The 21,403-nt window shown below is 37.6% G+C and overlaps 1 pseudogene; it reads left to right on the forward strand.

Annotated features, from left to right (window-relative positions):
- LOC128354935 (uncharacterized) overlaps positions 1-21,403 on the forward strand; it is an 80,711-nt pseudogene that overhangs the window by 41,784 nt on the left and 17,524 nt on the right.

The raw sequence follows: 21,403 nt of genomic DNA on the forward strand, positions 1-21,403 counted from the left end.
AGAGGTACTATGGAGAGAGCGAAGGTTAAGGACTGTCTAGTTATATTTTTAGACTGGGATAACATCACATGTATTTGTGTTTTCATGTCTTTATTAACACGACCAACTACTGTTATTTCCATCAATAAAAATATTATTTTTAATATTATGGACTTTTGGCTCATTCATTCATAGGCTAAATATCGCTAATGTATCATATTTGTGTTAAATGCAGCTCCATCATAGCAGGTAAAGCACATCCTGACAGCTTGGAACATTACTGTCAGATACTGTTCCCCCTATGTTTTTCATCAAGGGAGGCTCACACACCTTTCAAATTCATACTGCTGACTTCTTTCACCACCACTGATAAGTCCTGTGATTTTCAGGCTGATATCATCATATTTGACCATTTCAAGCAGGGGGAACACATTCTGACGGCTTGAAATACTGCTGTCAGAATGTGTTCCCCCTATGTTTTTCATCAAGGGAGGCTCAGACAAGAAGTAAAGGCTTTATTAACATTAAACAAAAAATGAATAGCGTATACTTACTTTTTAGAACATACATTTATTCTTCAAATTCAATCAATACAAAATTAAATGGCAAAATGTGCAATATTTAACAAATATCAACAAAAAACTAAATAATTAAAAAAAATGAAACATTCAAAATCAGGGGAAAATAAAATGTCAATAGAAAATGACAACACTTGGTTGTCTTCTGATGTGATAGAATAATTGGTCCAACCTCTTCTTTTAAATGCTCTGAAGTGTTTTTTACCAGTAAAAAAAGTACATGAATTTCCTTTTCTTTAGCATGCTGTGCATACAAATTTGTCCTCTGTATTTGGCCTTCCCACACGTGTGGTGGAACCACCGTCCGCAAGCATCACAGGATATCTGTAGTGCAAAAACATTAGAACACTGCATGAAATATTTAAAGAAAACTTGGCAAAACTTGCAAAATATTATTAATTTCTTTTGCTTCCCATGATGGGATGTTTTTGAAAATATACCCATGTCAGCTCTGCCTCTTCGCTATCCTCAGCACTTTCCTCCCCACAGTTGAAGCAGAGGTTGGTCAGATCGTCTGTCACAAAAAAGGAAAAGTATTTGAAAGAGGGCAACATTTGTGAGGACAGGATGATTCTTTTTGAGTCTGGTCAATTGTATTTTTTGTAATTTTCAGAGACAATAACCTGAGTAGTCAAAGATGTTTTCATTTACAACTTGTTGGGTAATGTCTAACATATAACTTACCAGACTCTCAAAGAAGGGTTGTGGCAATCTGCCATCTAAAGTCAGCCACATCTTTTGGGCCAGCAGGGAATTTTACCTCTTCATCACTTAATATTTGCTCTATGAACTGAGATTGAAAAACAAGTTATCATTTACCTACACATACAAATCTAAATATATAGTTTACCTGGGAAACACCACTATATATATGCACATCATCGAACAGAAATGGAATTTTTTTTTCATACCTTGATGGCAAAAACCCCACAAGAGGTGCTGTCCGATTGGAGGGGATGAGGCACTGTTTGACATTTCCACCTAGACACATTCACCCCTTTTTTCCTCATGAATGCTCTAAAAACCAAAAATATGTTTAAATATATTAACTTGATTTATTGACTTAAACATCATACAAGCATCACATTATATTTGTTATAAGATGTAGTAGAAGTGATAATAGAGGAGCACAAGAAAATACTATTACAAATTCCTCAGTCATCAAAATAGAAGAAAGATAAGAGTGTTGTTCCAGGAATAAACAACTCTTGTCCTTCCTGAAACAACCAGATTTCTAAAAGAAAAAAATCCACTAATTTTGTGCCTATGCACCTGTGTAATATTCATTTTTTGTCATTTGTTTTACAGATGTCAGGACACCAACATGATTTACTACAGATTTCTTTCATGGTGTGTAGCTGCATCTATAGTAATATGTGACAAGTGGGTCATATTAAATCTGAAGCCATAATTATAGTGTACCTGGTTACATCCTGGCACCTTTTCATTCTGGCTGCATTTTCTCCAAGTGAATCGAGGAGGAGTGTCCTTTTTTCTGATGGATATATGACCTGTATGCAAAATAAAGACCAAAGATTATTGTACATACAACACGTTTGTCCACTATATTGACGTTTGAAAAAACGCTGCTGGGCATGGTCTTGAAAAACACAAAAGAGCTCTACTGTATGTGGTCTTTAACAAGAACTACTTTGATATGAAGGTGCAAGAAGAAGAGTTTACAGAGCTGGACAGAAAAAAAAAATACATCACTTGGTCTGTTACTGTATGGTATACTGTATGTAAGATGTCAATATTTGCTCTCAATAGCTGAAAAATCAATACTTACAACCAGGAACCAGTGATGGTGTTCATGGACAACACCGAAGAGCATATAGTAATGTGTCGGATTCCACTGAAAAAGTGTAAATAAGTCAAAAGCTTTGACTTGCAAGCCATCAACATCAAATTACTGTTACCAGAATATGTGACAAGACAGTCAACAACTAACCCTGAATCGTGGAATATTTCCTTTCCATAATTCCGTTATACCAAAAGTGTCCATGTGACGCACCTTCCCACGAGATGTGGCGTTGTGGCGACGCGCCAGCATGGCCAAATAAGCATTTATGACCTAGTGAAATTGATTTGCAAATGTTAACATTGCTTAAAATGTACAATTAACAATTATTTTATTCACACATATTCCACATATTAATAATTAGTAGTAATAGGAATTACTTCTCAAATGTATTTTGGTAATAACAACATATTTTACCTCACTCTCAAGCTCCAGTCCAGGTGCTGTTTGGCCAATGTCCCAGTAAAACAGCTTATATGCAGCTATTTTACACAGCAGGACATTGGCCTTCAGTCCGTCCCAGGCATCCTTCACACCTAGGCAAGGCAAGGCAAGGCAGCTCTATTTATATAGCGCATTTCATGCCCAGTGGCACCTCAATGTGCTTAAAAAAAAAACAAAAAAAAAAAACACTTAACAGCATAAAACATAAAAAAACATGTAAATTGAAAAAAAGAAAAAAAACCCAATAATAGTAAAAACATGGAAACATAAATTTCTACACCACATAAACAATAATTACAATTATTATAACACTGTCTCTTCCGTAGGTTCTTGTAATGTATTCTACCTACATGACATAAGCACAGTGCTACATAAAAATGTAGTATGTCATGAACTGTTTTTTTTACATTAAAACAGAATTAAATATTCCGAAACATACATTTTTCAATGTTGCCCGGGGCGGAGGCTCTGACAGCGGCAGAGCCTGACACAGGAGCAGCTGCTTGGCCTGTTGGTGGTTCCGGAGCTGTTGGTGGTGCTTGGGCCGGGGCTGTTTGTGGTTCTTGGGCCGGGGCTGCTGGGGGTGCTGGGGCCGAGGCTGCTGGGGGTGCCGGGGCCGGAGGTGCCGGGGCTGCTGGGGGTGCCGGGGCCGGAAGTGCCGGGGCTGCTGGGGGTGCCGGGGCCGGGGCTGCTGGGGGTGCTGGGGCCGGGGGTGCTGGGGGTGCCGGGGCCGGAGGTGCCGGGGCTGCTGGGGGTGCTGGGGCCGGAAGTGCAAGGGCTGCTGGGGGTGCCGGGGACTGAGGTGCCAGGGCTGCTGGGGGTGCCGGGGACTGAGGTGATTTTTTAAGATTTTGGGGTATTCTATACAATCTAAGGTGATCAATATTGACCTTCGGTAACTGCTGGTTGGCAGACTGCAGGTCTGCACTCTTTTTATCAATGGCAGTGATGGTGTATGGACCAATCCAGCTCTTGTCCAGCTTCCCACCCTTTCTTTGTTGACTGTGAATATTTTTTCGCAGCACCATGTCTCCCACTTGAAAAGATGCCTGTTTTGCAGATTTAGGCACTCGATATTTATTTTGGGCCGTGGCTATGTTGTCACGTACCAAACTGTAGATGGCATCCTGCCTTTTTATAGCCTCCGACACCACCTCCTGGTCAAGGTCGTTTTCAACACTGATGTCAATCTGTAAAAGAGAACTTTTATTTTCTTTTTGTCCTTGTTATTGCTTCGCTGTTTCCGTGAATAGACTATATGTGTGAAGGAGACAAATGTAGCAATGGGCTGATTAACTGTAAGTAACAATCCCAAAGCATTCGTGATTCGAACTATAACGGTAATGTCAAAAATATATCATTGCTAGCATAGTATTTCCATACTTATTACAACCTTTAATAAAAATAACTAATAAGTATGACTTTGGTAATGAATATCTCATTAAAATTACATATTTCCAACAATGTCAACAAAATAGATTATGTCCCCTTAAAGGATTTAAATGGACACTTGCCTTCTACTAAAAATAATAGACTTTTCCTTGGTCACAAAATATTGATGTACTGAGCATATTACTTATTTATTGTATAGCGTGGAATATACATTGACACTGATTCTCAATTAACTACAGTTTTTCAATTGTTTCAATTTATTAAACTAAGAATTAACTGTCGATGTCCTACACTGAGCCAACCTTGTATTCCTCCGGAACCTCACACGGCAGACGGGCCTCTATCCCAAACAGGAGGAAGAATGGGGAGAACTTCGTTGTGATATGCTTCTTGGTCCTCAGCCCAAACATCACAGGATCAAGATAACTGTCCCAACTATCTGGACGTTCCTTGACAAGTTTGCACAGTGCCCTGAAAAGTATTATCATATAAATAGGTAGGCCACCTTCTTCCAAATACATTTTCAGTTCACAATATCATAAATATATTCAACATTACATGTATCAACAACGATATACACAGTAAAATTAATATAATTACAGCACTGTTACCTCTGTATTGTGCCATTTAATTTTTCCACAAGACCATTTGTTTGTGGATGATAAGGAGCACAAAGGCTGCGCTGAATCCCCAGAGTTTTGCAGACCTCATTGTTAAGCTGTTGGCAAACAATAATAAGCACATTATCATTTGTTTGAATCAAATAACTTTTAGCCTAATGATTCACTGCAAACAATATTACTTCATATGCAAATAAATGTGAGATATGTCAGATCATCTCACTCACATACAGTACATGTAAACATGGTCTAAAAATACATCAAAATTTATGTTACAACGTACTAAACATTCAACAAACCTCATTGACGAACTCTCGTCACTGGTCAGTTAAGATTCTTTTCGTGGCCCCAAACCGATAAAAGAATTTAACTACGCAGTCTGCCACATTTGCAGCTGTTTTAGCTGGCAGTGCGAACGCCTCTGACCATTTGGTGAAGTAGTCGATCATGACACAGATATAGATATTTCCTGCCTGTGTCTCGGCCACTTTCCCAGTGATGTCCATCCCCACGAGTTCAAACGGTTGGCTCACCTTAAAAATGCATAGAAAAATAACAAATACAATATTAAATTTGAATTACTATTAAGCATTGTCCATCATAAAATATAAGATTCAAAGACTAAAGTAAAATATTGTTTATCACTTGTATGGGGATGAATTCTGTCTCCTGCTTTATGGTGGAAGCACTGGCCTGGCATTCCATACATTCTCCAACCTGGAAGACAATATGTTAACAGTCAACTCCTGTATTATTAGAAGGAAGGAATATGAATTCTGTTGTCATTAAGTTTTATGTGGCATGGCTGGTCTCTGGACAAAAGATACATATTCACCGACATACATATATATTGATAATATACACTATATTGATAATATATATCATAACATTACTATATCATATTTATTCATAATATTTACACACATATATATATATATATATATATATATATATATATATATATATATGTGTGTAAATATTATGAATAAATATGATATATATTATCATATAATATAATATATATATGTATATATATATACTTTGTCAAGTATTAATTACTCATAACATACATTTTGATATTAGATCTTTGTGCATATATATCTGCCTTGTATAGCCAGGTATATATTACACATACCTTCAATGTTACATTATATTATTTTGTATTCTATTGTTTTCTATTCTATTCTATTCTATTCTATTCTATATAACAACATTACTGTATTGAAATCATTGTATTGAGTTTTGTGTCCTATTTGGCTCCATCTGGTGGTAGCTGTGAATAGCAGGATTCAGAAGTAAGTGACCTAACGGTAAACATTGGGGTAACAGGAAGTAAGCGCCAGAAAGGTCTTTTTCTCCTCACACACAGAAAGTTAGCAGCATAGTGCAGCTGTCTGTTTAATCCTAGCTTTAAAGCCTACAAAACTGCTTCATGTGTAAGTTATGTTCTGTTTCTGTTCTAATATCAATTGTATATTTTTGGATAATTACTTTATTGGGGACTCGGTGTTAGAGGTTGTACTTTTAAGCTATTGTCCTTTTGTTTACCTTATTTCACTCATGTTTAACATTAGGGCTCATTGTTTTGTTCTTTGTTTTTTTTCACAGTTTTACAAAAATGTAAAGATATTTATTCAAGTAAATCCTGCCAAATACAACAACCAGCCTTTTCCTTGGAAGATGAAAATTGAGAGAAATATAGTATAGCAAAAGAACACGTTGTGAGGACAGTATAATTACATTACACATAAATACGTATTGGGCGGTACTACTACCCTTATATTATTATTTTGCACTATTATTATGATTATTAGAATGCTGTCATCATACATGAACAATATAAGTATTATTATATAATATAAACTATTAATAACAATAACATTTCATCAGTATCATCATAATTACCACTGATATTATTACCATTGATATTTTGAAAGTATATGATACTTTTAACAGTGACAAAGATTTCATTGTTGTTACATGCAATGTTTAAAGTCTGTACACCTGTATTCCTCGTGATGTATGATTTGAAGCACTGTTGCATTATTTTGAAACATGCCCTACTGAGGTATTACCACCTAATGAATTTTTGTTGCCCCTTACTGAAATAATTCTATCGAGAAACTATTTTCCAATATGCAGGAATCTGCAGAGGCCAGGTGTAAGCATGGGGGGTTCTTTGCTCAGTCATATGCATGCTTTTCTTGGGGTATAGTTGTGAGGAACTGTACCATTGAAGTTTTGGCAGAATCATTATTCTCTTTTGATGAATCCAAAAATATACTCACCCACTTATCAATGTCAGTTGTCATGCCAGGCCAGTAAAACCTTTTACACACTGTGTCTCTGGTTTTAATGATGCCACAGTGCGCTCCAATGGCGCTTGCGTGACATTCTTTAAATATCTGGTTGGCCTCTTCTTGGTCACAGACAACCTTTCTGTTTTGAGTCTTCCCTTTCCTATACAATGTTCCTTCTGTGTAGAATATAGAAAAAAGTAAGTCATTTATTGCAGGTCATAAATATGTTTTAAATAGATTTTATTGAATTAAACGTTGATCTATATAGTGCACTATTGTTTAAATGCTTATGTAATATTGCATTGTTTATAGAAGTTTTTTTACATCATAACTGGCTTTGCCAATGTAACAACACTGCATGATGTAATAACTAAAATTTAAAAAAAATATTCACTTCATTATAGCACACGCAAATTCAAAAATTGCAACTACCGCAATTTGTAATGACTCAAAGTTTTTATTACAAAATGTGAGTGTTGTTACATTATGAATTGAAAACGTAGGCCCTATTACATTTTGTCGAGTTATTACATAATGCGTTACATGACAAAATTATAAATATATATATAAATGCAGCTTCCAAAATAGGGTTTGCAATATACATTATCAATAACTTTTAATGTATTTTCACTTACCATCAAGTGTGTATTGCGATGCCCTTCTTCTAATCATATACTTTTCAGACTTAGTTGCACCCTCTGGGTAACTACCAGATGATTTGTGGTCGACTATTTGTCTATAAATTTCTGGATTCATTTTCCTTGCAGGACCAGACATAACATGGAGTTAATTGAGAATTTGAAAACTTAATGTAGGCAAATGGTTAGTCTGTTTCATTATTTTTAAGTCCAAAGAACAATTTACATACCTTTTTTGTAGTTTTTTAACTGTTATGCCTTCTGGGTTCTCCAGTGCAAATTGGCGACTGAGATCTAGCTTTAATTGGCATGTTCAGTTTATCAATTAAGCACTGACATGATGACGTGGTCATCCATGGTCATGCCATGTCCATGACATGGACATGGCATGCCATATCCATGACATGGTCATGCAGGTAGAATGCAGGTAGTGTTTGTGACCTATCTAATTTGCATAATAATTGCAGTCCTCAATTAACGTTTTCTTCAATGTCTGAAAGTTCCCCCAAGTTGCATCTTAAAAATAATATTATCCCCCAAGCTAATGAAGGAATTAACATTGATATTTATATTATAAAACAAATGTTGTAATGTTTTTGCGCTACAGATATCCTGTTATGCTTGTGGATGGTGGTTCCACCACACATGTGTGGGAAGGCCAAATACAGAGGACAAATTTGTATGCACAGCATGCTAAAGGAAAGGAAGTTCATGTATCAATAACACATTTTCTATTGACATTTTATTTTCCCTTGATTTTGAATGTTTCATTTTTTTTAAATTATTTAGTTTTTTGTTGATATTTGTTAAATATTGCACACATTGCCATTTAATTTTGTATTGATTGAATTTGAAGAATAAATGTATGTTCTAAGTATACGCTATTCATTTTTTGTTTAATGTTAATAAAGCCTTTACTTCTTGTCTGAGCCTCTCTTGATGAAAAACATAGGGGGAACACATTCTGACAGCAGTATTTCAAGCCGTCAGAATGTGTTCCCCCTGCTTGAAATGGTCAAATATGATGATATCAGCCTGAAAATCACAGGACTTATCAGTGGTGGTGAAAGAAGTGAGCAGTATGAATTTGAAAGGTGTGTGAGCCTCCCTTGATGAAAAACATAGGGGGAACAGTATCTGACAGTAATGTTCCAAGCTGTCAGGATGTGCTTTACCTGCTATGATGGAGCTGCATTTAACACAAATATGATACATTAGCGATATTTAGCCTATGAATGAATGAGCCAAAAGTCCATAATATTAAAAATAATATTTTTATTGATGGAAATAACAGTAGTTGGTCGTGTTAATAAAGACATGAAAACACAAATACATGTGATGTGGGGAGGGGTGCTATGACTTTTGGTGTTGAAATTCCAAAGTTTTTCAAAGTTATTCCCAAAAAACCGGGAGATTTCTCCATTGGAAATGAATGGGAATTTTTTGAAAACCCCCCCAAATTTCACATTTTTTCACCTTTTTTCAGAGTCACCTAGCTCTCTCATACGTGCACGTAGAAATGTAATTCAAACTTTAAAACGGAGGAAAAGTGGTGCTCTCTGGAAAAATACCAAACTGTTTTCCATACCATGTAAACTTTTCAAACTACTGTATGAGCAGTCAAACGAGGAGTGGAAATCACTTTTTCTTCAAAGTTAGAGTGGAAGCGGCAGTTAGCTAGAGTGTGAGAAGCAGTAAAAAATTACCTCAATTTTTATTTTTAACTCGAGCTCACGGCCAAACCGTAAAAAGGAGACAAATAATTTTTTGTCAAAATGTAGACATAGGTGTTGGGATTCATAAAATGTGACTTTGACAGACGGGGTCTGCACAGTTTGCAATTGTTCGGGACCTTGTCAGAAGCCAAATTCTTTAGAATTTTGAGACATTTTTCAAGGCAGATCCTGAAATCGCCGTAGCAACCGCAGGGCCTTAGCTGACCTTGGCAACCTGTTGCTGGGCAGAATCTGACCTACTTTTTTGTGATTGGCTGAACTGACCTACCTTTTTGTGATTGGCTTATTCTTCCTGTCTGTCTGTTTTGCCAGTTAACTTAGCTAATTCATTTGAATGGAGTGATTAATTCATGTTTACTGTGGACAAAATAAATAGTTTTATTGTTTTGTATTGTAGTTATATGATTTGTGGTATATAAAAAGATTCAACATTTATCAATAGAAGATGAACAAAATGTACGTGATATAATTTCATACAACTAAGTAATTTAAAATAAAAAGTATTAAGTAATAAAATCTACTCTCTAAATGATTTGAAGATTTACTTAATAATTTCATAACAGTGATGTTCCTGTCCGTGGAAAAAATGATCGCTCCGCTTGAACGCGGCTGAACCTGGCTTGAGGCCACTTCATGGGCAAAAGCCAGTTCTGAATACTGTAAATTCCAACATGTTGTTGGTAACTTTGTAGGCATGTGATTGTGTCATTTGATTGACCACGCTGGTTACATTGTGTGGGTGCATCAAGCGTCATGTCAGTGCTGAATATTTCTGCTTTCATTTAGCCTACATACACTGTAAATTCCAACACATTGTTGTTGGTAACATGGGGCGAGTGTGAGAGTGTCAAAATCGAGTTGATATAGTAGTTAAAAACCATATTATATTTTTTATTAATAAATAAATACCCCCCTTACGGGCACGCATGGTATTGACACTTCAGCATGACCACGGTAAAAGGTCACCGCTCGCCACTGATATATATATATATATATATAAATAATGGCATGCCGTTCAGGAAATTAATATTTGAATATATTGAATGAAACTCTGAATATATGGAATGAACCTTTGAATATATTGGATGAACCTTGAATATATATTAAACTCTGAACCTTGAATATATATATGAAACTCTGAATAAATTGAACGAAACTTGACTGAAGTCATCAAGGCAATGGCACCATCTTGTATTATAACCCATGCAGATGCGGCAGCAAAAATGACTGAGTCCGTGCGTGCTTTGATTGCAGCTATTTTAAATAATGAAGAGGCCATAATACCAAAATACTGGTGGGTCGTTATCGGCGTTAACGTGATGCTCTTATCGGGTGATAAAAAAAATATCGCTATTAATCTATTCTCAAAGTTGGGTTGGGAGCTGGGTCTATACTAGGCAAGCTATGATAACTTTCACCTTGATATTGTAACGTCCCTCAATAACCACACGCCGAGACGTTAGCCGGTTTAGCTGGCTTTTTATTCTTTTTTTTTCCACTTCTTTATTTAAGTGTTCAATTTATACAAAAAGTGTCAAACACTGACATACAACACAACACATGAGAGCTGTTCCACATTCAGAAAGATAATAAATAGAATAAATACAGAGACAGAAAGGATCTAATTCAAATAAATACACAATGAATAAAATTAAATAAAAAACAGAACAAAAATAAATAATAAATATTGTCATGTCCATACATAGGTATGTAATAATCATTGTTAATATAAATCCCATTAAATGTCAGGGGGTACATCAAATATTTTTTCATAGCTTTCTAAAAACATTGTGTTCTTTTTATTTTTAACTAAGGCAAGAGATTTATAAAGTGAATTGAATTCAAGTAAAAAATGAGAAAAAGTTGGCTTGGAAGTTGCAAATTTTTGCTTATGAATAAAGTATTTACCAAATAAAATGAAAAAATTAACTAAATATTGAAGACATTTGTTATTGTTTTCATAATAACATATAACATCTTTAAGGGAGAAGCAGTATGATATGTTTACATGGGAGAAAATATAAGAACACAAGTCTGACCAAAATTTCATTGTTACATTACATTCAAAAAACAGATGATTTAAAGTTTCTTCAGTATGGCCACAAAAAACACAGGAGCTGTCCAAATCTATAAATTTTGAAATGAGGGAGTTAACAGGATATATTTTGTGGAGAATTTTAAAATGAGTTTCTTTGACTTTGTTATGAATACAGTATTTGTGAGGTAAAAGCCATGCTTTTTCCCAGTCTATGTCCTCTAAGTGAGCGCGCCAATAAAACTTTCCTTGTGGAGAAAACCTCTTTTTTCTTTGAAAAAAAGTTCTTATATGTTTATTGTTACATTTCTTGTCTTGTATGTTGATACCATTCTAGTCTAACTTCTTTACAAAAAAATCAGTGACTTTTCATTAAACTAAGTAGGCCAGAGGGGATTGCTTTTATCCCAGAGTTGTATTCTTTGAAAGGTATAGGAAAATTATGACGCGATAAAAAACTCTCATAGGGGAGGACCAGACCATGTTCATCCAAAACAGACAAAATATTATTTATACCTCTCTCATACCATTTGGAATTAAACAGAGACTTATTCTTAATAGTAATACACTCATTATTCCACAACAAAGTTTTGTGAGGAGAAAAATTGTGGTTGAAGCATAGCTTCCCAGAAAGAAGTGATTGCTCATGAAATTTGGACAGCGTGACCGGAAGTTTGTCAGGTGAGAAGTTGCAAGTTAAAATGAAAGCAAGTCCACCCATTTTTCCAAAAACATGATTGGGGATGAAGAACCACAATGAATTTTGATGTGTCAAACATCTTTTTAACCAGTTAATTTTAAAAGTATTTAGAATATCAATGAAGTTCAGCATTTCAAGACCGCCTTCCTCTTTGCTGTTGGATAGAACTGCGTTTTTAAGTTTGGGTGTTTTATTTCTCCAGACAAAGTTCAGAAAGAGCTTGTTAATTTCATTAGCATTGGCATCATTCACAAACAGAGAAAGAGATGGATAAACAAAATGAGAGACACCTTCAGCCTTTGACAAAAGAACTCTGCCGTATAATGTTAAGTCCCTCTGAAGCCAAAGGTTAAAGGTATCCCTAGTTCTTTTAATTCTACCAGAAAAGTTTAGATGTTGCCTTTCTATTAAATTTTTTGTTATATGAATGCCCAAATACTTGACCGAGGTCTTTACTGGGATTTTATCTATGAAAGTATCATCACAGTGATGTATGGGCAATAGTTCACATTTAGATACATTAAGTTTCAGGCCTGATGCCAATGAAAACTGTTTAACTAAATCAATAGCTCTGACCAACTGTTCTTTGTCTTTCAAGAAAAGAGTTGTATCATCCGCCAGTTGAGAGATTCTTATTTCTCTCTTAAATATGGAGATGCCCTTGAAGTCTGTGTCGTGTACTATGTTTAATGACAATAGTTCAACAACTAAAATAAAAAGAAAAGGTGAAATTGGACACCCTTGCCTAACACCACGGTTTATATCAAATCTATTAGTGGTACTATGGTTAATAATCACTGAGCTATAAATTCCTTTATGAAACATTTCCATAGTATCTATAAATTCATTCCCAAAACCAAACAATTTAAGACAATTTGTTCGATTCTGAGTGTATTGAATCTGCATAATCCAATAGATCCAAAATAAGTCTGATGTTGTTACTTATGTGTCTGTCTTTAATGAAACCAGATTGTGTTTCAGCAACAATGTGAGGAAGACCTGTTTTTAATCTAGTTGCATAAACTGATGCCAGAATTTTGTAATCAATAGTAAGGAGAGTAATAGGTCGCCAGTTTTCTATCAATAAGTTATCTTTATCTGCTTTCGGAATTAATGATATTACGCCCTGTTTCATAGTTGTACTCATCTCTCCCTGACCAACACATTCACCGTACATGCAAAATAAAGGTTCCTGAATGATGTCCCAAAAATGATGTACATAAAATTCTACTGAAAGCCCATCTACTCCTGGGGATTTACCTTTTTTTGTTGAGAAAAGAGCAGTTTTGATTTCCTCTTTGGTCAGCTTAGAGTCACAAGTCATTTTAAAATTCTCATCAACTGTGACTATATGCTTTTTAATCTTACTAATTAACATTTCACAATAGGGGTTGTTGAATTCTGATTTGTACAAATTGCTGTAAAAGGAAAAAACAGAATCAGATATTAGTTTTTGATCTGTACATTTACTACCATTAAGCATGCTTAGTGACTTTCTTTGACCATTTCTTTTCTCCAAAGCAAAAAAATTGCTGGAGTTCGTTTCCCCCTCTTCCAGCCACTTGGCTCTTGATCTCACAAATGCACCCTTGGCTAACTCAATATAAATCTGATCTATTTTTAACTGTATCTCTTTTACTTCTAACTCCTCTTCAGAAGATAAGTTGGATTTAGATAAGAGAACAATCCTGTTTAGTAATTCAGTTTCTGTTTTATTTTTAAGGGCTTTTAACTCTTTACCTCTCTTAATGGCAATACTTCTTGTCATGAATTTGAAATACTCCCATTTTTGAGTATGTTGGTTGACCACAGTTTCATTAAAAATGTCATTAGCTAGACTTTTTATATTGTCATTAAAGCATTTGTCTTTAAGAAGGGCGTTATTAAATTTCCAGTATCCTCTTAATTTTGTTGTACTCTGTGAGCTCCCTAATTTCAGTGTGATTTTCTTGTGATCCGACAATGGAGCAAAAGAATGAGAAACCTCTTTGACATACTGAAGAGCAGAGGAAGAAGCTCTCACAAATAAATAAGCAGAACTTTAAAGTGTGCTTTAAACTCCTTAAACGAGGTAGTGATAGACAGCCAAACATTTTGTGACTGTAGAAAGGTATAATGCTGGCACCATAAACACTGTTGGCTTAAGCTGACTTAATCAATAACAAAACACCTTGGGTTGAACCCAGAACCCTGCCTTCTAGACAAAACATATTTTCCTTCTGTTTGTTTTTAACTGTAAGTCATATAGACTAAATGAACATATTTCGCTGCTCAAAAATATTATAACAGAAATAGTTAATCAACTTTGTGCAAACTATGAATGAGCAATGAATTATTAGAGAAACAAGAAAAAAGTTTAATTAAGTATTTATCCCCCTTATCCTTTGGAACAAATAATACCTGTATAAGATTGTGATGTGGGATTCATCCTAAGAATGTAATGTAAATGTAAATGCTGGTGTCTTTAACGGAGTTTCTTCTAGTTTGGAAACATAGCAATCTCCATTTGTCACCTCTGACCTATGTATAGTTATAATATCTCTGGAGACATCAATCTTCATCAGTCGTTATCAAAATTAATAGTTCATAGTCAGTAAGTCTATGTATAGGTTAGTTCTTTTATAACCATCGTGGAGACGTGAGGTGAGTGACGTATCTAAGATGGCGCCAGTGTGTGTGGCTGACCGTCTGGTGCTCCTGCAAGTCTTAGTGTTGTTATTGTTTTCAATCATTGGCACTAAACACATTGAGTCTCTGCTGGTGTATGATCGCCAGTCTCTTTTGTTTATCCGGCGGAATATCAGTGACTTAAGTACTTTTGATCACAGCGGACAGTATACCTCACCCCCGTTTTTGGCGGGAATCCCACCTCACCTGTACCGGGCCCCGACCCTACCTTCCCGGCGCAAGCGTCCCCATCGCCGTGGTAGACGCGGAGGTCGGCTGGTGAAGCTGAAGCTCTGCCTGACACGATCTACGTCCATTTCTCGGACAGGACACGGATTGCTCCCTCCTCTCGCTGTGCCCCGGCGCTTCCTCGACCCCATCGACACCTGCCTGGTGCCTGTCACCGGCTCTTTTGAGGGACTCCAGCCCCGCCGTCTCTGCCCCCTTCGACTCTCTCAGCGCGAGGTAAACCACCGGCTTCTGAGGACGCTACCCCGGGCTCACCGTTCCACCGGACCAAAGACCCCAGCTCCCACCAGGATTGGATTGGTGAACAAGACTTTCATCCTGAGGGATTTCTTCAGCTCCCGTGGCCTGGACTTCCTCTGTATGACAGAGACTTGGATCGGTGTCGGTGAGTGCAGCCCTCTGGTTGAACTTTTACCTGCAGACTGTTCTTACTTTAACTCCCCTCGGACGTCGGGTCGTGGAGGAGGAACGGCGACAGTTTATAAAAACAATTTTAAATGTAAGCAGCACACCGTCTCGTCCTCAATTTCCAGCTTTGAAGTGGCTTTATTTGAGGTGGGTCGTTCCGAGCCGGTGCTGTGCGCTGTCATTTACCGACCTCCCAAATACAATAAGGACTTTGTGAATGACTTTTCTGTTTTTCTGGCTGAAATCATGCCTAAATATGACCGTGCCCTCTTTCTCAGGGATTTTAACATTCACGTGTGTTGTCCTGATAAGCCGTTGGTGAAGGACTTTTTAAGCCTTATTGACTCTTTTAATTTAGTTCAGTGTGTGTCTGGCCCCACACATGAACATGGACACACATTAGACCTCGTCCTCTCTCATGGTTTATGTGTGTCTAACTTGGAGATCTGTGATGATTTGATTTCTGATCATATGTCAGTATTGTTTGAAGTTGCTTTCTCCTGTGCTGATGTTAAATCTGGCGCTCCTGTTCAGAGCCGTCGGATTTTTAACTCTTTCACTGCTGGCCAGTTCACTGTGGCTTTTGATCAGCTCTGTGTCTGCCCTGCCTCTGTTAACACAGAGGAGCTCAGCTCTTGGTTTCACTCCTCCTGCCTAGCCATACTGGACTCGGTGGCTCCAAAGAAAACTGAGCAGCCTAAAGCAAAATCCGAGACCTGGTTTAATGACACAACTCGCGCAGCTAGACGGGAGTGTCGCAAAGCTGAGCGAAAGTGGAAGAAGGACAAGCTGCAGGTTTCTTTCCAAATCCTTAAGGACTGTTGGCGCTGCTACCAGAATACTGTTAAAGAGACCAGAAGAGAATACCTGTCAAACATCATTGAAGCCAATGGCCATAACCCGCGGGTGTTATTTAAAACCATTGACACTGTTCTTAATGCCCCACAGCCTGTCAGCTTGGAGGCATCTCCTGAAATGTGCAATAGCTTCCTGCACTTTTTTATTGATAAGGTTGCTACTGCTAGGACTCCCATCTTAGCTCCTGCACCTGACCCCTCTGTCCCTGTTCCTTGTTCTGCAGCTCTTGATAAGTTTGAGCCTGTGTCTCTGTCGTTTTTAGAAGATCTGGTTGGCCATATTAAGCCATCAGGCTCTCCCTGTGATGCTGTCTCTCTTTAAAGAGGTTTTCCCTAGTATAGGGCAGTCAGTGCTGGCTATCATAAACAGCAGTCTGTCTTCTGGTGTCGTTCCCCTAAGTTTTAAACATGCAGTGGTGCAGCCGCTATACTTAAAAAACCTGGCCTTGACTGCAGCGTGCTGGCCAATTTTAGGCCCATCTCCAAGCTGCCCTTTATATCTAAATTATTGGAGAAAATTGTTAATGCCCAGCTACAGTCATTTCTGGATGAGCACAATGTCCTGGAGGTCTTTCAGTCAGGCTTCAAAACCCTGCACAGCACCGAGTCAGCCTTACTACAGGTTTTTAATGATATCCTATTAACAAATGACTCTGGTGACCATGTCATTCTTGTCCTGTTGGACCTAACAGCGGCCTTTGATACAGTGGACCACAACACCCTAGTGGCTCGGCTAAGCCACCTAGTGGGTATCTGTGGTACTGTGCTGGACTGGATCAGATCCTATCTGGCTGACAGAACCATGAGTGTGAGCCTTGGAACTTCAGAGTCCAGCTCTGCTCCACTGCCGTATGGGGTTCCACAGGGGTCGGTCTTAGGGCCCCTGCTCTTCTCGCTGTATTTGCTGCCACTGGGCTCCATCCTAAGAAAGCATGGCATCTCTTTTCACTTTTATGATGACGACAGTCAGATATATGTGCTGCTGAAAAAAAGAAACGCTTTCTCCCTAACACCACTTCTGGCATGTCTTGAAGACATCAAAGCCTGGATGGCTTTGAACTTCCTTAACTTTAACGAGAAAAAAACAGAAGTGATGGTGTTTGGTCCCAGTGGCCTTTGTGAACCCCCTCCATTTGACTTGGGTCCTTTGGCAGATTATTTTAAGCCAACAGTCTCAAATTTGGGTTTCAAGATGGACAGTGATTTTAAATTGGATCGGCAAATTAGTGCTGTGGTGAAGTCCAGCTTTTTTCATATTAGACAGCTGGCAAAAGTTCCCTTCCTCACACTACAGCACTTTGAAACAGTAATCCATGCCTTCATCACATCTCGGCTGGATTACTGTAATGCACTTTATTTTGGAGTCAGTCAGTCATCCCTCGCACGTCTCCAGTTGGTGCAAAATGCAGCCGCTCGCCTCTTAACTGGAGTACGTAAGAGGGAGCACATAACGCCCATCCTATCATCCCTCCACTGGCTACCTGTGCACTTTAGAGTCCATTTTAAGATTCTTGTTTTTAAATCTTTAAATGGACTGGCCCCGCTCTACCTCTCCGAGCTCCTTCACCCCCACGCTCCTGCTCGGTGCCTCAGGTCAGCTGATCTGCTGCTCCTTGAGGTACCGAGGTCAAAGCGGAAGCTCAGAGGGGATAGAGCATTTTCTGTAGCTGCTCCTAAATTATGGAACGAGCTTCCTTTAAATATTAGACAAGCGTCCTCACTGTCTGTTTTTAAAAGTAGTCTTAAAACCCATTTTTATTCCTTGGCTTTCAACCGTGCATGAGACTCTGCTCCTGTTTTAGTGTTTTATGGTTTTATGGTTTATTTTAATTATTGTTCTATTGTTTTTAATTTGTTTCTAAAACAATAAACAATTATCTTAGTATTTATTTCCTGTTAATTGTTTTACGTTTCCTGTGTTATTTTTATGTATTTATGTACAGCACTTTGATTCAGCTGTGGTTGTTTTAAAGTGCTTTATAAATAAAGTTGAGTTGAGTTGAGTTGAGTTTGTGATGTTTACCAAACATATCCAACTGCGTGACTCACCTCTTCATTTGCCAAGGGAGAAGGCTTTAGTTCATATCTAAATGGTCAATCGTCTTTCCTTCTATCAGAGCATAAGGCCCGAGGAAGGACGCCTTTTTACCTTCTTTTCTTGCTTTTTCCACAAGAGGCCAGAGTTTTTCTCTGGCCACTCGATCCTCTGGGGAAAGTGCCTCGGTGAGACGCAGCTTGTTGTCCCGCAGAAACTTGCAGCTCTTGGCACTTTTCCAAACAGCATCCCGGATACGACGCAGCGCGAAGAGGACGATGAGGGACCGGTGAGAGCCGTCCTTTCTCTTTGGACCCAGGCGATGCACGATGTCGATTCCTTCCTGTAGATATTCCTTAAGTCCCGGGGCCACTTTCCCAAGGATGTCAATCACCACTGCCCTCACGTCCTCGTTCATTTCCTCTCTTACTCCATGTAGTTTCAGTGTCCACCTGTAACTGTAGCGTTTGTTTTCCGCAACACCTGCTTTCAGAATCCGGTTCTCTTTTTTCAATTGTTCAATTTCTAACTCGTTCTGCTTCAAAATGTCTTTGTGGTGATTAATGTCCACCACAAGTTGCTCAACTGTGCAAGAGAGTTTTTCAATATGTTGAGACGTTGTTTCAGTTGTGGATTCAATCACTGAAATCTTGCAGAATGTCTCGTCATGTTTATTTGAGAGCTCTTGGATTGCTGCCAAGATGTCGGCGCTGAAGAAACGTAACTCTAACGGTGACGGTGACAGTTGCACTATCACCGTCACCGTTAGAGTTACGTTTCTTCCGTTTGTTGATGTGTTTCGCTGCAGCGTCAAGACTGGGTCGAAAGTGTGTCCATATCATCTTCAGGCGTAGTTTCTTTACATTTTTCCCCTGGTGTACTCATTTCTACTGTCTTTTCAAAGTCACTCACGGTAGCAATGGAAGTTATCTTCTTCTTTCTCCGACGTTAACGTCCGTTAGTGTGTAGCTAGCTTGCATTCAAACTTTTACCGTCTCGGTTTTTCCAAACTTTTTCTTTTTTTCCAAGGAACACTAGTCTTGGTACCAATGTATTAATTTGTTATAGTCACTTTTTCGTCATTAAAACATAAAATTTACCGCATGTTTTCTCTGCCTATTCACATATCCTCAATTTGTTTGACGGAGAAATTTCGCGCCCGGCTTCCTACGCCATCGCCATCTTGGCTCCAGCAACAGCTTTTTCTTTTATTCTTGACTGTTACACAGGCTACTGTGGGCCGTAGCCAACGCCAAAAAAAACCAAAAACCTAACATCAGTAGCTCACTAGCCACACACGTGCTGCCTTCTTCTTGTCTTCTTATGCAGAGGCTAACAACAACAAACACACTTACATGCTAGCTGCAAGGCTCACTCTCAAGATGCGTTCACAGACACTCGGAAAAACCAGCACTTTAACTGAACAGAACAGAATGTGGTTTAAACTCTCAAATTTATAAAACACAAAACAGTGACATGCCCAGTTCGTTACAGTTCGAAAATGTGAACAAGCTGGTCTGCTTGAGTGACTGGTGGAAGAAAGGAGAAATAGAGCTTGGACTGATTGACACAAAGCTACTGACTGTAAACAGTTCATCACGACCTCTTATGTAATTCATGTTTAACTGAATAAACAGTTAGTAAACACAAGTACATCTTATTGAACATGATTTATTTTCATCACCAACTATCATAGTAGAACAGCTTTCTCAAGCAGTTTGTGATGCATTTTGGAAACAGGAGATGAGCCCCTGGTCTAATGTACCACCTGGCTTGAGAAACCCGTTCTCAAAGACGGTTCATTCAATATATTCAGAGTTTCACTCAATATATTCAGAGTTTCATTCAATATAATCAAATATTAATTTCCTGAACGGCATGCCATAATATGTATGTGTGTGTGTGTGTGTGTATGTATGTATGTATGTGTGTGTATATGTATATGTGTGTGTGTGTGTATGTATGTATGTATGTATGTATGTGTGTGTATATGTATATGTGTGTGTATATATATATATATATATATATATATTATATATATATATATATATATAAATATAGCAATCTGGTAATATCTCTCTTCTCTTCTCTTCTTCTTTATTTGTAAGTGTTCATTAATGAACATTTATATTTAAAAAAAATGCACCCAATTGTAGCCAAAAGACTAGTTTCCATTGGCAGTCCCCCTACCAGAAAGAGCAAGGCCATGCACATAATCAAATTTATCATCATCCTATTAATCACATAAAATAATTCATCATCAATACAATGTACAATGTCTTCAATACAATATAGTCACAAGCTTTAGAGGGATTTTATTTCTAAAGCTAGAATTTCAATATGAATATATACAGTGCATGTGTGAGCAATCGTTTAACAACAGGTTTTAAATTGAACTGACTGTACTGAATCACTACAGTCCCATCAGTAACGATGAGATACGATACTGTTATAACTGAGATCTGGGGACACAGTGATGTCACTGAGAAGACTTCCAGTGGGTCAAGGAATGTGCAGTTTCCAAACTTATTTAGAGAGGAAAATAAACATTAATGGCAACATGATCATGGAAAACCAACACAGATCTTTCTTCAGTCATTGGTAAGCAGTTTGTCAACATATTAACTTGACTTTGTCACAAATTATTTCTATGTACAGAGGGTGCTCCTCACCTTTAAAGGTAAGTTTAACAGAACATATTTTCTTGTTTCCCTTTAGTCATATCTAGTCACGCAGTTTGTTTTTGCAGCTTTTAAAATGTTATTATATGTGCTTTAATTCCAGCACAACAGAGATGAATTGCATTTGCAGAACTCATAGTATTTAAAAATGACTTTATCCACAAAGTGGATTCACTGGATATATTCTATACATGTTGATTTTACTTGTTACTTATTTAGATTGTTACGTGTGTATGATCATTTGTAAATGAAGGAGATAAAACAGTTAACTATCCACAAAACA

The sequence above is a fragment of the Scomber japonicus genome, chromosome 3, assembly GCF_027409825.1.
Source record: "Scomber japonicus isolate fScoJap1 chromosome 3, fScoJap1.pri, whole genome shotgun sequence".
Classification (NCBI taxonomy): Eukaryota; Metazoa; Chordata; class Actinopteri; order Scombriformes; family Scombridae; genus Scomber; species Scomber japonicus.